This window comes from Apodemus sylvaticus, chromosome 23 (genome assembly GCF_947179515.1).
Source record: "Apodemus sylvaticus chromosome 23, mApoSyl1.1, whole genome shotgun sequence".
Lineage (NCBI taxonomy): Eukaryota > Metazoa > Chordata > Mammalia > Rodentia > Muridae > Apodemus > Apodemus sylvaticus.
In genome coordinates, this window is record NC_067494.1 from 24,307,842 (window position 1) to 24,330,550 (window position 22,709).

General features: G+C 38.3%; 1 pseudogene; it reads left to right on the forward strand.

The window, feature by feature from the left end:
• Positions 1-17,843: 17,843 nt before the first annotated feature.
• On the forward strand, positions 17,844-22,378 carry LOC127673692 (glyceraldehyde-3-phosphate dehydrogenase-like; annotated as a pseudogene).
• Positions 22,379-22,709: the final 331 nt, after the last annotated feature.

The window sequence follows — 22,709 nt, forward strand, 5'->3', positions numbered from 1 at the left end:
TTTTCCTAGCTTTGGTACCTGGTGGCAGTTGTGGATCAGATCAACATCTATAGAACACTGATTCTAACCCTCTCCTGTCACTAATCCATTGCTAAATGTCTAAGGAAGCCAATAAATCAGGATATTGAGGCAGGTGTCAAGTATGATTGAATCTGCTTGCACTGAATGGAATCCTGTGGTTGAAAACTAGTCCAATTACACATGGGTTCCTGGATACTTATTTTGTAAAGAACCATATAAGGCAATACACTGAAAGAATTCTGTGTGTGTGTGTGTGTGTGTGTGTGTGTGTGTGTGCGCGCGCACACACACACACCTGCTATGTGAAGATCAGCATTCATGTCTTCCTGAGATGCCATATTTCCTGACATGATAACAATGGACTAAATCTCCAAACTCTAAGCCAGCCAGCCCCAATTAAAGCTTTCCTTTATGAGAATTGCCAAGGTCATGGTGTCTCTTCACAACAAAAGAACATTAACTAAGACAAGTCCTCAGTCCCTAAGAAAAGGTAAAGGCCATTAGCAAGAAGACCACAAAGTATAAAAGTTCTTTCCTCACACCAGATGCCTCTCACAGGTTATCTGGACTAGAGATCAGAAAAGGTAATGAACCCATGACACACTAAAATTTAAAGAAATAAAATACAGAACCTATTGAGAGTGTTAAGATTCTTCAGGTATCCTGCTTGTTGTGGATTAACAAATGTATTCATCTGAGATGCTCATGTTTCAGAAATTACTAGTCACACTATTGTTTGTATAGGCACTATTTGCACTTCGGAAGATCAGAGATGACAATAAGACTCTCACCTCAGGAGGCTTAGCCTTTTTGAACATCAATTTTTGTTGGTTTAAGAGAAATTAACAAAAATAGCACTTCACAGAATTAGTGGTGATGTGTACATGTCTTACAAAGAATGGTGTTGTATCATTCACAGCTCCAGTCTCAAAACAAAGCTCAGGTTCAGTTTTGGAAATAAAAATAGTAAAGCATAGTTTTCATCTTTCTTCTACACAACCACAATGTCTAGAGGAAAATGTTTCTCTGGCTCTTTGACTATCAAGATAGATTAGTCATGCCCGGAAAACAAAATGGCTTCAAAAGGAAAATTAGATACTGGAAAAGGCTGGATAGAGAGTCACAGAGCTGAGCCCGGATGCCTGTTTAATTCTCCTTGCTTACAGTTCATTATGCTACCACATAGGTGGCTGGAAGTTCTCTTTTTCAACCTGCAAAGAAGTCATGGATAGACAAGAAGGCACTTTGAAATGGGAATTTTTGTTTGTTTGCTGTTTGTTTGTTTGTTTGTTTTGTTTCATTGGAGACTCAGTTATGTCATATGATGTTTTCCTGCTGGCTGGAACATCATGAGAGGATGTTTTGCTGGAGCACATGCTTGTGTGGACTCATGATGCTTAAAAAGTATATAAGTATAACCCAACAGATGGTGGACAATGCTCTTATATTGGTTCACCTTGCTCTCTTTGCTGGTTTTCATTGGACTTGCTGACCCTGGTCTTCACTGATGATGATCTTGCATTGGTTTGCCTTGCTCTCTTTGCTGGTTTTCATTGGGCTTGATGACCCTGGTCTTCACTGATGATGCTCTTGCATTGGTTCACCTTGCTCTCTTTGCTGGTTTTCATTGGGCTTGCTGACCCTGGGCTTCACTGATGATGCTCTTGCATTGGTTTGCCTTGCTTTCTTTGCTGAGCTTCCCTTGTCATAACTTCCTAAGAGGAAAATACACCAAAGAATTTCTGGTGGTATTCTGGCTGCTTCTAGCCACTCCTGTAGATACTTACTGATCAGCTGAGCCCTTCGGTTTCTTCTGGATTAAGCTGAGACTAATTCATGTTTGATGTTTCGCTATGGACTCTACTGTTGACAACAAAGATCAGGATTGCCCCAAAGAACTACTTCTAAACAGATCAATATCCCATATGTCCTGTTAACCACCTATTAGTTCCCTACCTTTGGTAATTGGGCAATAGGGGAGGTTAAAGCATTTACAAACCCTTATTGAAGTAGGTTATGAAAAAAATCTAAAACTTCAGAGGTTTACAAATGTTGGGTTTATAGTAACTTTTATTTCCCTCAGTGTTTGGTAGCAGTAAGGCATGGTAGCAGACAGTGGAGCCCTCTAGTGTTACAGTCTCCATGCAGTCCTGCATATCTAGACACTTGGTCCTGGACAACATCCATTAATGCTTAGAAGATGTGCTTGTTCTCTGGAACTCTTCTGTTGAAGAGGGTCAAGGAGATCTTCCCCTGCCTCCTAATAGCCTTTTATCCTTTATTTTAATCAGTTCCCCACCCCACCACTTCTATTCTGTAGCTTCTTCTGGCCCAGGCCACTCTGCCTTTCCAGTTTTCAAGTAACTCCCAGCATATCTCAGTGCTCACAGCTGGAACAGCTTGAGCCATCCTTCTTTGTAGCGCAATATTGGGAGCTGAGGAGGAGCTGGGCCACCCACTGGAGTTCAGAATCAGGCTTGCTATTCAGGAATAAGGGGATGTGATTAGGATCAACTGACCATGGGTAATCATTGCCAGTTAGGCAGGATTGCCAAGCCAGCAACATGATCTCCCCAGTGGAATCACAGGTTGTCCACCACTGAGTTCAGAGCTACAAACTGAAACTGCTGCTTCTATTGGCTGTTTCTCTTTTTGTCCTACCAACTTAGCTCTCACTAATGAAAGTGAGCAAGAAAAGGCCAATGGGAAAAAGCCATTCATTTGGCCTAATGCTGCAATTGTAGGAGAGGTAGAATGAGTGTCTTTCAGACAACTCACTGAGGAAGCAGATGGCTTTTATAGCAACATTATGGGTGTTTGGACTGATCACAGCCTCCTACTTGGGCCAGACTGGCTATGCCTGCTAGAGTCAATCCAAGTCCAAGACTTGCCATGTAGCATCAGTCACAGAAGTCCCTCTGGCCCCTCTGGAACTGAGGATACTCTAGAACTGTGGATGTTCTGGCCATGGTAAAATGGCTTAAGGGTCCTTAACATCTCATCAAGATTTTTTCATAGTGAAAAATAATCTGTTCCAAATTATTTCCAATAACTGTAGGTGGAAGTGTGCTCCCAGGAACCAGAACAAACAGGGACAATCTTTGAGACAGTAGACTGGTCGCAAAGTGTCTGTGGGGTGTTCAGGATGGCCAGAACTGGCACAAGAGTGGAAGGATTGGCTGTTAAGATTGTGGGTCCTTTTCTTCCTAGCAGTTATCCAGAGTTTGGCACATGCTACATAGAAAGTCATATTGACCTGTCTCCAGCATATTAATTTACAGAAAATCAACACCAGGAGTATTCACAAGATAAATATAAAGACCTTATCATTTAACATTAACAGAGATTGTCAAAATACTTAATAGCTTCTCAATGACAGAGTAAGAGATGAATTTTTATGTGCACAAAATACATGAATATTAGACATTTAATACTAAAGCATAATATGTAGTATAACTGACATAAAATTGTGTCCAAGCTTTGGAGAAGACATGTCCAATATTTGATAATTGTTTTTAACATGTGCAAGTGTGTATGTGTGTGTATGTGTGTGTATGTATGTATGTAAATATGTGCATACATGTTTGTGTGGTGTGCCAGTGGCTGCCACAATGGAAAATTGGTTAAAATAATTTCTTCTATACATGTGTGAGATGCTTTTCTATACCTATAGATAGAAATTACATTTTTATGTTTTTAGATCCCTCAGCATGTTAAATAATCCTAGTGTTATTTTTAGTTATCATTGTATAGCACACAGAATACAAAACAGGAATTAAAATGTTTATATTTTTGTTGGAACTAAAACTGTAAAATTACTAAGGTTGAAGTAATAAGACATAGATGCAATGTATTGCATTACAAAATCAAAGGATTAATAATTGCTTACATGAGCAGATGTACTCCCAAGCTACAGATGTTATCTTAATAAAGTTTGAAAATAAGCCTCTGTTCAGGCCATAGATGAGCCACTTATGAACTCAAGCATCTCACTAGGATCTTACCATTAGGAGGATGAACCAGCTACCATGACAGCATATTTGTGGGCTGTTTAATGCAGTCTTAAGTGATTAACTCAGAGGTCAGACTGTAGTGAATCATCTTACAAAAGCCCAGATATATCTCAGGACCACCCATCACAAATAGAACTGACTGGTTGAAATTTGGGTAATATTTAAGTACTCACTTCATTTTAAAACAGTCTTGCTTTGAAATCCATGAGGGCTCCCAAAATTTTCTCAACTTTATGCAAAGTCAGACAGAATTCTCAGAAATACAAATAGGTTTGTAGAACCTAGTGAAGCACACAAAAGAAAACTGTATTAATTTTCTTCTTGCATATTTAAGCTACACTCACATATACCCTCAAATCATACACAGTTTATTTTGTAAATATATGCTGTCTCCCCTTTGAGTGTAAATGTAGCTACATAACTTCTCAACAATGAAAGTCAGTTTCAGTGATTTTTTTAAAGCATAGGATAGAGTTTATTTAGGGCATGGGGAGGGGAGTTAAGAAAGTAGTAGAGGCAGAGAAAGGCAGAGAGAAGGAACAAGTAGAGAAGTAGAGGCCAGCTATGACCACATGGAGAGAGGGGGAAAGGGAGAAGAGCCCAAGAGGGCAAGAAAGAAGCAAACAGGAAACTGGGATAAGATAGGCAAGAGAGAGATTAGGGGGCAAGTAACCCCTCATTACAGTGAATTTTTAGGATAGCAGCCACTAGCACACTCAATAACATTTTAATCCCATAGTCTTAATGAATATGGATATAATATCTGTCTTGAATATATCTGTAATAGACCTTTAACTCCTGAGGCTAATATTTGCCATGAAACTCTGAAATTCACAGTCCAGCTCTGGCACCACAACACCCACTGGTGACTGGTTCTAAATTATAACTAAACCTCAAAAGTACCCTATGGAACATCTAAGGAGACACCATCCTCTTCTGAGGGATGTCTTATTTGTAGATTCCATGGCAGACTTAATCAGACATTCTTCACATTACATAACAACTAGTGGGAGCTTTAGCCAAATTTTTCTTCTTTTCTCAGGATCCAACTTCTATTTCTTCTGGTGTTGAGGATAAGGAAAAAGTACATAGTTTTTTTCAGAAAGTTATATGGCTAAGGAAGGCTTTGTTCAGGATGATGGCAATAGCATAGACGCTGAACCTAAATCCTTGGACAATGAAAGATGGGACATCTTTTCATCACTTGAAACTGGTAGATCTGTTAGAGGGGAGGGTTGTCAATGCAACGAGGTCACTTGTGCTTGCAAATAGCCCTTGTTGAAGTTAGGTTTGTACATTTCCACAAATAATGGGGTGCTCTCTCTGCCTCTGTCTCTGTCTCTGTTTCTATCTCTGTCTGTGTCTCTGGGTCTCTGACTCTCTCTCTCTCTCTCTCTCTCTCTCTCTCTCTCTCTCTCTCTCTCTCTCTCTCATAATAATTACAGTGGCCCCTTCAGAAACATTTTCCCTGTTTGCAACACTGGTCAGACAACCAAAGTTGTCTTTTGACAACTCAAAAAGTTGGGGAAAAATTTTGAAATTGCAAGTTTTCTTTTTATATATTTTTTTATTTTCTATATTCTTTTTTTACATTCCAAATGATTTCCCCTTTCCCAGGTCCCCCTCCCCATATGTCCCATAAACCTTCTTCTCTCCACCCATTCTCCAATCACTTCTGTCCTTTTTCTCTGTCCTGGTACTCCCCTCCAACGATAGATCAATCCTTTCCAGGATCAGGACCCTCTCCATACTTCTTCATGGGAGTCATTTGTTATGCTATTTGTGCCTTGGGTATTCAGGGCTTCTGGGCTGATTAATATCCACTTATCAGAGATTGCATTCCATGTGTATTCTTTTGTGATTGGGTTACCTCACTTAGGATGATATTTTCCAGATCAAAAAACCATTTGCCTAAAAATTTTGTAAATTCATTGTTTCTAATTGCTGAGTAGTATTCCATTGTGTAAATATACCACATTTTCTGTTTCCATTCCTCCTTTGAGGGAAGAAATGTTGAACTGCTCAAAGGCATTTTCCTCAGCAAACTACACGTTGTCATCTACATTTCAAAAGGATTAGGCTGTCATCCATGCGGTCAATATCAGCCTGACAAAGCAGGTGTTAACTGCAGAATGGTCCAACCACTTCCTTTATACAGGAGATGGAAGATTGATACAGGGACCCATTTTTCATGGCTTTTGACAGTATGAGCACATTCTCATTATCCATTCCTCAGTCAATAGGCATCTTGATTGATCCCATTTCCTGGATGCCATGTATAGAACAGCAGTGAACATGGATGCGCCACTCTGTAGTAAACTAGAAGTGTGTACCTACAGGGGTTTAGCTGGGACATGAGAGTAGGCCCATTTCATGGTTTGTTTTTGTCTTGTGTTTTGTTTTGTTTTATTTTGTTTTTGAAACTTCAATCTGATTTCCATAGTAGCTGCACTCATTTACATTCTCAGGATAACAGCTTCCCTTTTCATACCTTTGGCAGAATTTGTCATTTTTATTTCCAGTGAAGGCCATTCTGACTAGGATGAGATGGAATCTCATAGTAGTCTTAATCTTCATTCCCCTGATGCCTAAGGATGCTGAACACATTTTTAAGTCTTTAGTGATCCTCTCCATTCAGTTTCATGGCCTTTAAATTTTTGTTCTGATTATGCAGTAAGTATTCTGCATAATTCTTTATAATTTTTAATGATAATAACTGCAACTCTATTATCTATGAATGCTTTCAAGTATGATACTCTCAGCTAATGTATTTGAAAAAGAAAATACTCTAATATTACTTTTGTTAAATTTCGGTATGCTACTATGCACCGTAATGCTAAATTCTGTACCTGAAGGTTTAGTTGCCTACCAGTGAATACTCACTTTTACCAGCTTTCGTTGGGCAAACCTTGTTTTTTAATTTAAAACTATTAATTAAATAAAATTGGTGCAACCAATTACTAGAGGGATTAAAAGTAGGGTGGGTTTTGTTACTTGGTTGGAGGTAGCAGAGAGAGAGAGAGAGAGAGAGAGAGAGAGAGAGAGAGAGAGAGAGAGAGAGAAGAGGTAAAGACAAAGGAGAAAGCCAATCATGAAAGAAGATGGACCACGAGTACATGGTCAAGAGAAACAAATATTTGGGGAAACCCACTGGGTAGGGAGCCAGGACAGCAGTTAGAAAAGTAGATTGGGGTAACTCTTTAGTAGTTGTCAAAGGCAAATAAAATAATCATAGTCTTAGTCTCATTCATGTGTAAGCTAGACACGAATAAGTTTAAATTGCTTCAGCTACATAGTTTGATTAATCAGATAATTAAAAAGCATGGGGGATTTGATTTGTGATTCTTAACCAAAGAGACCAACTGTTTTTCTAAAAGAAATTACACTTAACTAGAAATTAATGTGCTACACAGAGAAAGTCCTGATTAAGAAATAGGAGTCACCCATATATCATAGTTTATTTAATGGTTGGGAAGGCACATGATCATAATTTGCTATGATAAAATACTTTTTATTTGTATTAAATTTGGTCAACTTCTTTGTATTTAAATGTAATTCTTCACTATTAGTGAACTGTTCCTGTCAGTTTACTGCAAATGTGAGAACAATATCAACTAAGAAAAATTATATTGAAGAAACATTCTTCTGTTGTAATTATTATAGCAATATTAAAAATAAGTGGAGTTGTTTTATGTTCAATAACAAAGTAGATATTTAACTGTGAGTATCCTAGAGAAGAAAATAGCCCTCAATAACTTCTAATGTGTCATAGTCTTATAATTATAGCCCAGAGACGCTGTACAAAATGATTGCTTTGCCTAAAAACAATTGATGAAAATTATCCAACCAATACCATTTAGTACAGTAGTTTATAAAAATGACTTTCAGATACTGTCAAATAGTTCCTTCCAGCACAGAATAGAGCTATTTCTGAGACAAATGATGTCCACTATTAATGCATTCAATTTTAGCAAATCGATTGAATGACTGTAAACAAATGTGATTTTTATTCATGGCTATCCCTAGAGACCTTGGTTTTGAATTATGATTGTACGCTTAAGTGCTTTATTTACACTGTCTTACAAAAGGTACCCTTTAAGCACAAGGAAAAATTTAGACACAGTAAAATAAAATGCAGTGCTCAATGAGTTTACATGCAACTGAACATGTATGGTCACAAGTGAGAAATACTAAGGGATCATTCAACTCACAAAGTTGGCATATTTGCCACAAATTACACACATAGGTTATTGTTGGTTTCAGAGATGACTATATTTATTACCCACTTATTATAATTTTCATTTATAATTTTCATGGGGAAACTTACATGACTTTGTGCTATTATTCTGCTATGCCTTTGAAAAGCATTGCATAAAATCTGAGCTGTATTTTCTACAGCCTGCTTCTGGTATGTAGGGAGATGGCTTAATAGGTAGTGTTTACTGCACCAACCAGCATGGGAACCTCACATTGGATCATGAGCTGCCCCATAAAATGCTGGGTGTGATGGCATGTGCCTGCAACACTAGGGCTGGAGAGAAGAACTAGGAGGATCTCAGGAATAGAAAGTCTAGCCAAACAATGACCTCTGGGTTCAATGGAAAACCCCATCTTTTAAAAATGGAATGGCATATGACAAATGAAGATAGAAAGCATAGACTTTGTCTTAAGGTCATACACATACACAGGCACACATTATGTTCATATACATAATGTAGAAATACACATAGTCACATTCACAAATGCAACTATAAAAACACAAAAAAGTATCAAATGTCCTTTCCTACAAAATGTCCATCTCTAATTTCAACAATTATCTCTTTCTCTAAGGCTATTAAAAATCTTTCAACATAACAAACTTGTAGATTTTTTTAAAGACTTTGCTGTTTGGTTCATAGGAATAGTCAAAAGGTGCTTGTACATCAGGCTATAGAGAGAGACACATACCCAGTGTGTCTTAGGAAACTTCATAACAATAGAAAGAAAACCAAAGTGTAATTAAATCCCCGTATTTCATCACTGTGAAAGCACGATGGAGCCAGTTTAATACAGAAATCTGAAGATCCTACAAATATTACTTTCAAATTCAGACTTATCAAAATGAAAAGACAATTTTATGTCAGAGCTGTCACTTTTCCAAGATCAGAAAGTTGAAAGAATCTCTCTAGGAAAATCTGCATATCCCAGACACAGGAAAATGTGTTTTCAAAGTGTGAATCTAAAAGCAGTTATTAGATTTTTATAAAGGAAGATAAGAGAGAATCTGTCCCCAGAAAAAAAAAGAAGTCAAACATCCTTCAAAAGATAGCTTGATCGAAGGCCAATAGGTAGTGATGTGGCACGTTAGCAATAGAGCCCTTAATCCAGCTTAGGGCAAGCAAAACCTGCCCTGATTTTTAAGGTTCATTACAAACAGTAGGAAGAGGAAAGTCTTATGTGATGAGGAAATAGGTGAAAGGTCAGGTAACATGCTCAAAGAAGACTAATAGGCGTTATTTTCTTGTATTTTTGCCAGAGACAAGTTCTTTAAAATTCCAAAGGACATAGCAGGATCTTCTGGAAGTGAGGTGCCCAGTTTTCGGAGGAACCGCCAGACTGATTTCCAGAGTGGTTGTACCAATTTGCAACCCCACCAGCAGTGGAGGAATGTTCCTCTTTCTCCACATCCTCTCCAACACCTGCTGTCTCCTGAATTTTTAATCTTAGCCATTCTGACTGGTGTAAGATGAAATCTTAGGGTTGTTTTGATTTGCATTTCCCTAATGACTAATGAAGTTGAGCATTTTTTAAGATGCTTCTCTGCCATCCGAAGTTCTTCAGGTGAGAATTCTTTGTTTAACTCTGTACCCCATTTTTTAATAGGGTTGTTCGGTTTTCTGGAGTCTAACTTCTTGAGTTCTTTATATATATTGGATATTAGCCCTCTATCTGATGTAGGATTGGTGAAGATCTTTTCCCAATTTGTTGGTTGCCGATCTGTCCTCTTGATGGTGTCCTTTGCCTTACAGAAACTCTGTAACCTTATGAGGTCCCATTTGTCAATTCTTGCTCTTAGAGCATATGCTATTGGTGTTCTGTTCAGAAACTTTCTCCCTGTACCGATGTCCTCAAGGGTCTTTTTCTATTAGCTTCAGAGTGTCTGGCTTTATGTGGAGGTCCTTGATCCATTTGGATTTGAGCTTAGTACAAGGAGACAAGGATGGATCAATTCGCATTCTTCTGCATGCTGACCTCCAGTTGAACCAGCACCATTTGTTGAAAAGGCTATCTTTTTTCCATTGGATGTTTTCAGCCTCTTTGTCGAGGATCAAGTGGCCATAGGTGTGTGGGTTCATTTCTGGATCTTCAATCCTGTTCCATTGATCCTCCTGCCTGTCACTGTACCAATACCATGCAGTTTTTAACACTATTGCTCTGTAGTATTGCTTGAGGTCAGGGATACTGATTCCCCCAGATTTTCTTTTGTTGCTGAGAATAGTTTTAGCTATCCTGGGGTTTTTGTTGTTCCAGATGAATTTGATAATTGCTCTTTCTAACTCTGTGAAGAATTGAGTTGGGATTTTGATGGGTATTGCATTGAATCTGTATAGTGCTTTAGGCAAAATGGCCATTTTAACTATATTGATTCTACCGATCCATGAGCATGGGAGGTTTTCCCATTTTTTGAGGTCTTCTTCCATTTCCTTCTTCAGAGTCTTGAAGTTCTTGTCATACAGATCTTTCACATGTTTGGTAAGAGTCACCCCAAGATACTTTATACTCTTTGTGGCTATTGTGAAGGGGGTCATGTCCCTAATTTCTTTCTCAGCCTGCTTATCCTTTGAGTATAGGAAGGCCACTGATTTGCTGGAGTTGATTTTATAACCTGCCACTTTGCTGAAGTTGTTTATCAGCTGTAGGAGCTCTCTAGTGGAGTTCTTTGGGTCACTTAGGTAGACGATCATGTCGTCTGCAAATAATGATAGTTTGACTTCTTCCTTTCCAATTTGTATCCCTTTGACCTCCTTATGTTGTCGAATTGCCCAAGCTAGTACCTCAAGTACAATATTGAAAAGATAAGGAGAAAGGGGGCAGCCTTGTCTGGTCCCTGATTTCAGTGGGATTGCTTCAAGTTTCTCTCCATTTAGTTTGATGCTGGCTACCGGTTTGCTGTATATTGCTTTTACTATGTTTAGGTATGGGCCTTGAATTCCTGTTCTCTCCAAGACTTTAAGCATGAAGGGATGCTGAATTTTGTCAAATGCTTTTTCAGCATCCAATGAAATGACCATGTGGTTTTGTTCTTTGAGTTTGTTTATGTAGTGGATTGTATTGAGGATTCCCCACCATGTAATAAGGATACATGCTCTACTATGTTCATAGCAACCCTATTTATAATTGCCAGATGCTGGAAAGAACCCAGGTATCCCTCAACAGAAGAGTGGATGCAAAAAATGTGGTATATCTACACAATGGAGTACTATTCAGCCATTAGAAACAATGAATTCATGAAATTCTTAGGCAAATGGATGGAGCTAGAGAACATCATACTAAGTGAGGTAACCCAGACTCAAAAGGTGAATCATGGTATGCACTCACTAATAAGTGGTTATTAACCTAGAAAACTGGAATACCCAAAACATAATCCACACATCAAATGAGATACAAGAAGAAAGGAGGAGTGGCCCCTGGTTCTGGAAAGACTCAGTGAAACAGTATTTGGCAAAACCAGAACGGGGAAGTTGGAAGGGGTGGGAGGGAGGACAGGGGAAGAGAAGGGGGCTTACGGGACTTTCGGGGAGTGGGGGGGCTAGAAAAGGGGAAATCATTTGAAATGTAAATAAATTATAATAAATGTAAATAAAATGTAAATAAATGTAAATAAAAAAAATGAAAAAAAATTCCAAGGGACATTTCCATATAAGGAGCATCCAGAAGAAAAAGAGACCTTATTAGCATGTGATGTGACATTGGTCACATGTTTTTCCTATAGATTTTTTTTCTCTTCATGTTCAGCTGTCTGGTTCCCAAGACAGGGATGGGATAAGAGGAACTAGATTGCCTTTCTATGTAATCTGGCAGAAACATGGCCTGCTCCAGAAGCTAGAGGTACAGGATGCTGTAACTGGTTCATGTGTGAAAACATTGGTCAATTAGGATGGAGAGTTAGAAATTTGTCTTACTTGCTTAATGAGGCACAGAACAAGTAGATTGTCGAGGCATGGAGGAAGGATACCAAGCACTGCATTTGCATCTTAGTAAAACAACTCTACTTGTGCATGAAGCAGATAAACAGAAACATAAATGTAGGCTATTCAGATAGAAGGGAAACTGATGAAGATATGGGCATAGATCTAAGGACTGTGCAAAAAGATTTTAAAAAAGAAGTAAAAAGTACAAATTTCAGAACAAAACTATGAGTATAAATTAATAAATGCAACTTATTGATGTTTAGTCAAGTAACTATATTAAGAGCCCTTATCAAACATAAAGATCACTTGAAAAGAGTTTTCTACATATCAAGATTCCACGTGCCTGTTTAAGATTTGACTTCATCATCTGAGGACTTGCGACATTGATCTGTGTATCATCACATGTAGTCCACTGCTCCTTCACCTATGACCCTGCTAATACCATTAGAGAACTATGCATTCAAGTACCGCATGCATTCAACTTAGTTCTATCACTTGTACCTTCAGACTTTTAACACCACTGTCTAAAGTCATGTGCTGAGCACCTATCTGTCAACACTTATAGCCCTCACTTTGACTCTTCTCTGTCACACTAACCTTAACTTCTGAGGAACCATGGTTAGAACAACTCATGCTTCATAGAACCCTTTGGTGATATAAGAAGCTGCACCATGCCTTAACTTTGCTAGACCAACTCAGATAGCCAAATTGTGCATCATCACTGAATAGTCCCCAAACTAAACTTTGAGGTTCACCCAACCGGTCAAAATCGGCCATATTCTAGAATTCCCCTGTACTCTTGCACTGAGTCTTTCCAGAAACAGGGGCCACTCCTCCATTCTTTTTGGACATCATTTAATATGTGGATTATGTTTTGGGTATTCAAAGTTTCTAGGCTAATATCCACTTATCAGTGAGTGCATACCATGATTGATCTTTTGAGACTGGGTTACCTCACTTAGTATGATGTTCTCCAGCTCCATCCATTTGTCTAAGAATTTCATGAATTCATTGTTTCTAATGGCTGAATAAAGATGGAGGAACAGGGGGAGGGAAGAGGGCTTATGGGACTTGCAGGGAGTGGGGACCCAGAAAAGGGGAAATTATTTGAAATGAAAATAAAAATTATATCAATAAAAAAAAGATGAAGACAGAAATAAATAAATAAAAGGTTATGTACAACTTAGGATAATCTAAGTTTTCTCTTTTCAATAGGACATATTCTCATATTGATATCTAAGGGAAGTATCAGTAAATAATAACTTTTACTGATAAAATAATATCATTTAATTACATTTGTTCTCTGGTACTTTCAATTATATATACTTTCTAAGGAGTTAGTAGATATTGCCTGGGCCAAGTTCTCCTTTGTTATTAGTATTGCCCATTTCTGGCTTAATTCATTTGCTTTCTGTGATAGTGTAATAATGGGTGATGATAGTGCACTGTGAACAGCCAAATATATTTACTGCTCTCTTTATTTCATGAGCCACACCTGCTACATAAATTTCTCCTACAAAAAACTTGCAAGCTTGCTTTATATAAATTTCCTTTACTGTCATGTGCCACATTCTTTTCTCATGTTTACCATTGCTTCCTATAAATGTTATGTTCCTAATCCTTCTTACTTAATAAGACTATCACTAGGGATTTTTATTTCAGGCAATTGAAGGATGATAGCGAGAACAGTGATCATTTTAATGAGATGCTACACTCAACTGCCTTAAAAACCCATTTCTTCATCTAAAATATATCTTCACAATGTTATAAACTCTGCTGGTAAATGAGTGACCCAATTTGTTAGTAACTTAAACCTCAAATTTAATCTCATAACTTATGTAATTGCTATGGCTGGCATTTTTGTCAACCAGTTTTTAGAGCATCTGAAATGTATAAATACAGGTTCAGCCTCCCTGATAGATTAGTTAGATGTCATAACTTAACATTTAAAAAATACCTCATGAGTTGGAATTTAAATGGTAAAATTCAGATAACTAAAATGTTAAGAATATATCTCAATGGATATAAAAATAACTATATTGAATAAAGATTATAATTGTGTGTACCACCAAATTTTAAGTCCACCAATTATCATTGTGGGAAACTTTGATTCATGTCAGGTTGGCAGTTCAGTTCAGTGATGGAACATATATTCAGTTAATAAAAACTACTGGGCTCAATTCTTTGCAATACACACACACACACACACACAACAATACATAGTGTTATTTTTACAAAAAGATACCTAAATATCTCATAATTTTGCTCAGCAATAAATATTTGTCTAAAGATTTTATAAATCTTTTATTCATTGTATTAATGACAGGGGCTAATTTTTTCTGACAGATTCAAGTGCTTTGGTACCAATGAATAAAAGATTTATAAAATCTTTAGACAATCATAGAAGAAGAATAATGCAAGAAAATGTCTTCTCTGAATTTAGACTGTATAGAAATATGAAATAAATATGGTAACTACAAATAATTGAATCACATATTTTTAATGCAAACTGTGTATTGTTTCCTTAATAAACTAACAAAATTTTAATAAAAAATCGGCCATATATAAGTAAAGCAAATAGAGATGCAAATACTGTTCAATAAATGTGGACCAGGCCTCCATATCAAAATCTTCATCAATGTCCTAACTCCAGAAACCTGGAGCCCATCAAAAGATCACAAATAAAACAATTTTGGTCTCCCAAAATTTAGTCCTATAGCAATGATCCCTCCTGAAAACAACCTAAAACACATAAAAGAATGAAATTAAATAGATATAAATACATTAAAAAATCAAAGAATGATTGATTTCTTCATTCATTCATTCAAAGATGACATGAATAAATGCTAAAGTGAGGACCAAGAAAACACAAATAGTTGAATGAATATGGAACATAATTCCAGATATGAGAATAGAATTCAATAAAGAGATACAAATAATCAAATAAAGCAAAGGCTTCTATAACTTATGTCACAGAAGAAGTTAATTGGGGAAAACAACAGATGATAGAAAGATATCCCATGCTCAGAGTTTGAAAAGCAAATATTGGAGAAATGGCCATTTTAACAAAAGCAATCTATGAACTCAATGAAATTTCCGTTTCCCACAGTCATTAAAACAAACAAACAAATCTTAAAAGGATAACCAAAACACTTTTAAACTGAAAAGATGCTGTGGGAAATTCACCATGCCTAGATTCAAGTTATAATACAAGCCCTAGTGATAAAAATATCACAGTACTGGCAAGACGACACATGCATGACAGGAATAAAGGGCTTAGATATATAAGTGTATGTACCTAAGAAATATTTTGTTGTTGTTGTTGTTGTTGTTGTTGTTGGGTGGTGATGGTGGTGGTGGGTGGTGGTGGTGGTTATTTGTTCTTGGTTGTTTGTTTTGCCAAACATCAAAAAATAGACTGTAGAAAAGAACATCTTTAACAAATCAAGTTTGCACAACTGGATATTTGCATGTAGAAGAATGAAACTAGATTCTTGTCTCTCATTTTACACAAAATTCAACTCTGCCTAGAAAAGGATGTGACCCAAAGAGCAGGTACTTTGAAAGGGCTAAGTGAAAGGAATAGAGAACACAGTGCACAGACACTGGGAAACACTGTCTGAATAGGACCCTAGTGCTAGCACAGGTTATACAACCAATAGTTGACAAATGGGATCTCATGAACCTAAAAAGTGTCCTTATCAAAGGACACCACCAGCCAAGTGAAGATGAAGGCCACAGAGTGGAAGAGAATCTGTGCCAGTATATCCAAAAGAGGTGTTGTGTCTATATTACACAAAGAATTCAATAAATTATATGTGAAGAAGAAAAAAATCAAAAGCTAGGCCATTGACCTGAACAGTCAGTTCTCAGAAGAGAGAAAACAAATAGCTAATAAACACTATAAAAACTGTTCAACACTCTTAGTTATCAAACAAATGCAAATTAAAATCATATTGAGACTCTTTCTTGAACAAAATTTACAACAAAAATTATGAGATATTTTCTTATGAATTGTTTACATAAGCATCTGAGTGCTTCTTCTTGTGTTCCTCCCAAAGCGTTTGCACAAAGAATGAACATGAAGACATTTTGCCTCTCTCGGCTTCTTAGGATTTCCTTTGTCTAGGTTTAGTTGCCTTTCCTCCGTGAGGCACAGAGTCACCAACTGCTGGTCTGGCTCTAGCTTGTTGTCTTTGTGGAGCTTAATACACTTCAATGAATGTAGACAGGGAATTTGTAATACCACCTTTAAGTTTCAGGACCATTGAAGGAGAAAGTGCCGAAAGAAGACAGGAGTTAGAAGACAATGTCAAGGGGCTATAAAACAATAATGTCTAGGCACTGTAGAGCTACTGCAATCGTGACCTCACAGGAACTCTGATGGCTACAAAGGTCCTACACAATACTGTACCCACCAACCTTAGAATCACAAACTGAGGAAGGGTTCCAAGTCCCTAGCACTCCTTACAGAACTATTGTCTACTGATGGATTCAGGAGAAACAGGTAGTCATTGTATTTGGTTTATGTTCCCACTGAGGTGCACAACTTTTAAGGTGTAGTCCTAAATCTACAGTCAAAAAGATTATTCTGTTTAAATACAGAAAGAAAATGATATAGTAATGGGGCTGAGAGGACGACTGGAGGAGATTAGAGTAAGTGGAGGTTTATAGTAATCAATATTCCATTTATATATATGTGAAATCATCAAAGAAACAATCAATAAAAAAGTAATCTTATACTTTAGGATGCTTATTCTCTTCAAATATTCATAAGATTTAAATTCTATAACAAAAAATATAGTTATATGTGAATATTGAGGTTCATTTCTATGGTGAAGATGTCAACAAGACTTTTCTAGAACCATATCTTAACTATTTGACTTTCCTCACTTAAAGAAAAAAAAAAGAAAGTCTATTACTCTGGTTGTACATATTTCTTCTCATTATATGGAAATTTACATAACACAGAGAAAGCAAATTTCAAAAATAGTTTTTAATTCAAATTGTTTTTATAGGAACAAATGTATGAATTTTATGTATTTTCTGTTATGGATTATACTTGTTTTTGTAAAGTATTATTCCTTTTGACTTTTTTTATCCCCTTCAGAATGTGAAAGACCATTCTTCTCTCCCTGGTATCATGAAAGATGGCATCAGGTTGCACTTTGCTGAGCCTAGCTCTCAAACAAAGTCAGTCATTTGACACAACCTGCTGTTGAAGGGAAATTACAGTTTCAGTAGAGAAATGTATCAATGGAAAAGAATAGCATCTATGAAGAGTAGCTCCCATAGGCATTTTTAAGAGTAAATGTACAGGTACCTCTCCTGACAAAATAAGTTTATTGATATCAACAAGTCATCAATTCAAAAGCAAAACAATTCTTGCTCTAAAGCAGAAGGCCTTAATATTCTATTCCACTACTGTTCAGAAAATATGAGGCAATAGCAAAGCGACCAAACATAGTTAATATTTCAAAGTATAATAAATTGATTCTAATTTTTATTCTTCTGATGCAAAATGCTTACAAAAAATCACCAAAAGCACTTTTTAATTCCATAACTGGACTCTCTGCTCCTCCCTGTTCCAGAGACAGGCATATCTTCTTGTGCAATGCCAGTCTCATCCTGTGGACGAATGGTAAATGTCAGAGTCAGAGTCAATGGATTTGGCTGTATTGGGTGCCTGGTTACCAGAGCTGCCTTCTGCTCTGCATGTGGCAAAGTGGAGATTGTTGCCATCAGCAACCCCTTCATCGACCTCAACTACATGGTCTACATGTTCCAGTATGACTCCACCCATGGCAAATTCAATGCACAGTCAAGGCTGAGATGGGAAAGTTGTCATCAATGGGAAGCCTAAAGAGAACCTTATTGAGGTGCCATGCCACCTGGCAGGAATTTGACACTGACCAATGTGAAGTTCCTCATCCAGCCTTTGAGTGGGAACTCCTGTGCCAGCCATAATCCTCTCCACATAGGGTGGAGTGCTCAGACAAAGGTGAAGCCTATTATTCCTCAAGGACCTGCAGTTTCCTGAAAAACACTAGCCACCTGTGGAGCAACTGAACTGATTCTGCTGAGAAGCTGCCAGACTTTCCCCCTGCCTATATACATTGGGAGTTCTTCATTAAACTGTAAGACATTGAACAGCAGGTGTTATCTTGGTCTCTGTCTCTTTTTTGCTGCCTTCCCATACATCCCCAGCTTCCCTTCCAGGTAACCCATTTGATGTAACTGCAGGCACTTACAGCAGCCCATCACCATCTTCCAGGAGCAAGATCCCGCTAACATTAAATGGGGTGGTGCTAGTGTTGAGTATGTCATGGAGTTTACTGGCATCTTTACCACCATGGAGAAGGTTGGGGTAAACTTGAAGGGTGGGACCAAAAGAGTTATCATCCCCATCCCTTCTGCTGATGCCCCCATGTTTATGATGGGTGTGAACCATGAGAAATATAACAACTGATTCAAGATTGTTAGCAATGTATCCTGCACCACCAACTGCTTAGCGCCCCTGGCCGAGTTCATCCATGATAACTTTGGCATCTTGGAGGGACTGATGACCACCGTCCATGCCATCATTGCTCCTCAGAAAACTGTGCATGGCTCCTCTGGGAAGCTGTGGTGTGATGGCCAAGAGGCTGTCCAGAACATGATCCCTATTTCCACTGGTGCTGCTAAGGTTATAGGCAAGGGCATCCCAGACCTGAATGGGAAGCTCACTGGCATAGCCTTCCATGTCCCTACCCACAATGTATCCATTGTGGATCTGACATGCCACCTGGAGAAACCTGCCAAGTATGATGACATCAAGAAGGTGGTGAACAGGAGGAGTAGAAGGCAGGAAATCATCAAACTCAGGGCCGAAATCAATCAAGTAGAAACAAAGAGAACCATACAAAAAATCAACAAAACCAGGAGCTGGTTCTTTGAGAAAATCAACAAGATAGATAAACCCTTAGCCAGACTGACCAAAGGGCACAGAGAAAGTATCCAAATTAACAAACTTAGAAATGAAAAGGGAGATGTAACAACGGAAACTGAGGAAATCCAAAAAATCATCAGATCCTACTACAAGAGCCTGTACTCAACACAACTGGAGAATCTGGAGGAAATGGACAATTTCCTTGACAGATACCAAATACCAAAATTAAATCAGGACCAACTAGACCATCTGAACAGTCCCATAAAGCCTAAAGAAATAGAAGGAGTCATAGAAAGTCTTCCAACCAAAAAAAGCACAGGACCAGATGGTTTCAGTGCAGAATTCTACCAGACCTTCAAAGAAGAGTTAACACCAATACTCTTCAAACTATTCCACAAAATAGAAACAGAAGGAACACTACCCAATTCCTTCTACGAAGCCACAATTACGCTGATACCAAAGCCACACAAAGATCCAACAAAGAAAGAGAACTTCAGACCAATTTCCCTTATGAACATCGATGCAAAAATACTCAATAAAATTCTTGCCAACCGAATCCAAGAACACATCAAAACGATCATCCACCATGATCAAGTAGGCTTTATCCCGGGAATGCAGGGTTGGTTCAATATACGGAAATCCATCAATACAATCCACTACATAAACAAACTCAAAGAACAAAACCACATGGTCATTTCATTGGATGCTGAAAAAGCATTTGACAAAATTCAGCATCCTTTCATGCTTAAAGTCTTGGAGAGAACAGGAATTCAAGGCCCATACCTAAACATAGTAAAAGCAATATACAGCAAACCGGTAGCCAGCATCAAACTAAATGGAGAGAAACTTGAAGCATCCCACTGAAATCAGGGACCAGACAAGGCTGCCCCCTTTCTCCTTATCTTTTCAATATTGTACTTGAGGTACTAGCTCGGGCAATTCGACAACATAAGGAGGTCAAAGGGATACAAATTGGAAAGGAGGAAGTCAAACTATCATTATTTGCAGACGACATGATAGTCTACCTAAGTGACCCAAAAAACTCCACTAGAGAGCTCCTACAGCTGATAAACAACTTCAGCAAAGTGGCAGGTTATAAAATCAACTCAAGCAAATCAGTGGCCTTCCTATACTCAAAGGATAAGCAGGCTGAGAAAGAAATTAGGGAAATGACCCCCTTCACAATAGCCACAAACAGTATAAAGTAACTTGGGGTGACTCTTACCAAACATGTGAAAGATCTGTATGACAAGAACTTCAAGACTCTGAAGAAGAAAATGGAAGAAGACCTCAAAAAATGGGAAAACCTCCCATGCTCATGGATCGGTAGAATCAATATAGTTAAAATGGCCATTTTGCCTAAAGCACTATACAGATTCAATGCAATACCCATCAAAATCCCAACTCAATTCTTCACAGAGTTAGGAAGAGCAATTATCAAATTCATCTGGAACAACAAAAAACCCAGGATAGCTAAAACTATTCTCAGCAACAAAAGAAAATCTGGGGGAATCAGTATCCCTGACCTCAAGCAATACTACAGAGCAATAGTGTTAAAAACTGCATGGTATTGGTACAGTGACAGGCAGGAGGATCAATGGAACAGGATTGAAGATCCAGAAATGAACCCACACACCTATGGCCACTTGATCCTCGACAAAGAGGCTGAAAACATCCAATGGAAAAAAGATAGCCTTTTCAACAAATGGTGCTGGTTCAACTGGAGGGCAGCATGCAGAAGAATGCGAATTGATCCATCCTTGTCTCCTTGTACTAAGCTCAAATCCAAATGGATCAAGGACCTCCACATAAAGCCAGACACTCTGAAGCTAATAGAAAAGAAACTGGGGAAGACCCTTGAGGACATCGGTACAGGGAGAAAGTTTCTGAACAGAACACCAATAGCGTATGCTCTAAGAGCAAGAATTGACAAATGGGACCTCATAAGGTTACAGAGTTTCTGTAAGGCAAAGGACACCATCAAGAGGACAGATCGGCAACCAACAAATTGGGAAAAGATCTTCACCAATCCTATATCAGATAGAGGGCTAATATCCAATATATATAAAGAACTCAAGAAGTTAGACTCCAGAAAACCGAACAACCCTATTAAAAAATGGGGTACAGAGTTAAACAAAGAATTCTCACCTGAAGAACTTCGGATGGCGGAGAAGCATCTTAAAAAATGCTCAACTTCATTAGTCATTAGGGAAATGCAAATCAAAACAACCCTAAGATTTCATCTTACACCAGTCAGAATGGCTAAGATTAAAAATTCAGGAGACAGCAGGTGTTGGAGAGGGTGCGGAGAAAGAGGAACACTCCTCCACTGCTGGTGGGGTTGCAAATGGGTACAACCACTCTGGAAAGCAGTCTGGCGGTTCCTCCGAAAACTGGGCACCTCACTTCCAGAAGATCCTGCTATACCACTCCTGGGCATATACCCAGAGGATTCCCCACCATGTAATAAGGATACATGCTCTACTATGTTCATAGCAGCCCTATTTATAATTGCCAGATGCTGGAAAGAACCCAGGTATCCCTCAACAGAAGAGTGGATGCAAAAAATGTGGTATATCTACACAATGGAGTACTATTCAGCCATTAGAAACAATGAATTCATGAAATTCTTAGGCAAATGGATGGAGCTAGAGAACATCATACTAAGTGAGGTAACCCAGACTCAAAAGGTGAATCATGGTATGCACTCACTAATAAGTGGTTATTAACCTAGAAAACTGGAATACCCAAAACATAATCCACACATCAAATGAGATACAAGAAGAAAGCAGGAGTGGTCCCTGGTTCTGGAAAGACTCAGTGAAACAGTATTTGGCAAAACCAGAACGGGGAACTGGGAAGGGGTGGGAGGGAGGACAGGGGAAGAGAAGGGGGCTTACGGGACTTTCGGGGAGTGGGGGGGGGCTAGAAAAGGGGAAATCATTTGAAATGTAAATAAATTATATCGAATAAAAAAATTCATATAGAAAATCTGCAAATAAAAAAAAAAAAAGAAGAAGGTGGTGAAAGAGGCTGAGGGCCCACTAAAGGGCATCCTGGGCTACACTGAGGACCAGGTTGTCACCCGCAACTTCAACAGCAACTCCCACTCTTCTACCTTTGATGCTGGAGCTGGCATCACTCTCAATGACAACTTTGTAAAGCTCATTTCCTGGTATGACAATGAATATGGCTACAGCAACAGGGTGGTAGACCTCGTAGCCTACATGGCCTCCAAGGAATAAGAAGCCCTGGACCGCCCACTCTATCAAGGCCACTGAGAGCAAGAGAGACGCCCTCAGCTACTGAGGAGTCCCCGTCCAAACTTGGCCCCCAACACTGAACATCTCCCTCAGAATTTCCATCCCAGACCCCCATAATAACAGGAAGGCCTAGGGATCCCTCTCTACTCTCTTGAATACCATCAATAAACTGCACTCCCCCAAAATAATTCCATAACTGTCATGATTTATGGAAGTAATTTTGAATTTGAGACATAATTTATAAAGAAGAAAAATTCAAATATATACATTACTGTAAGCATATATCATATGACATTTAGTTTAATGTTATGGT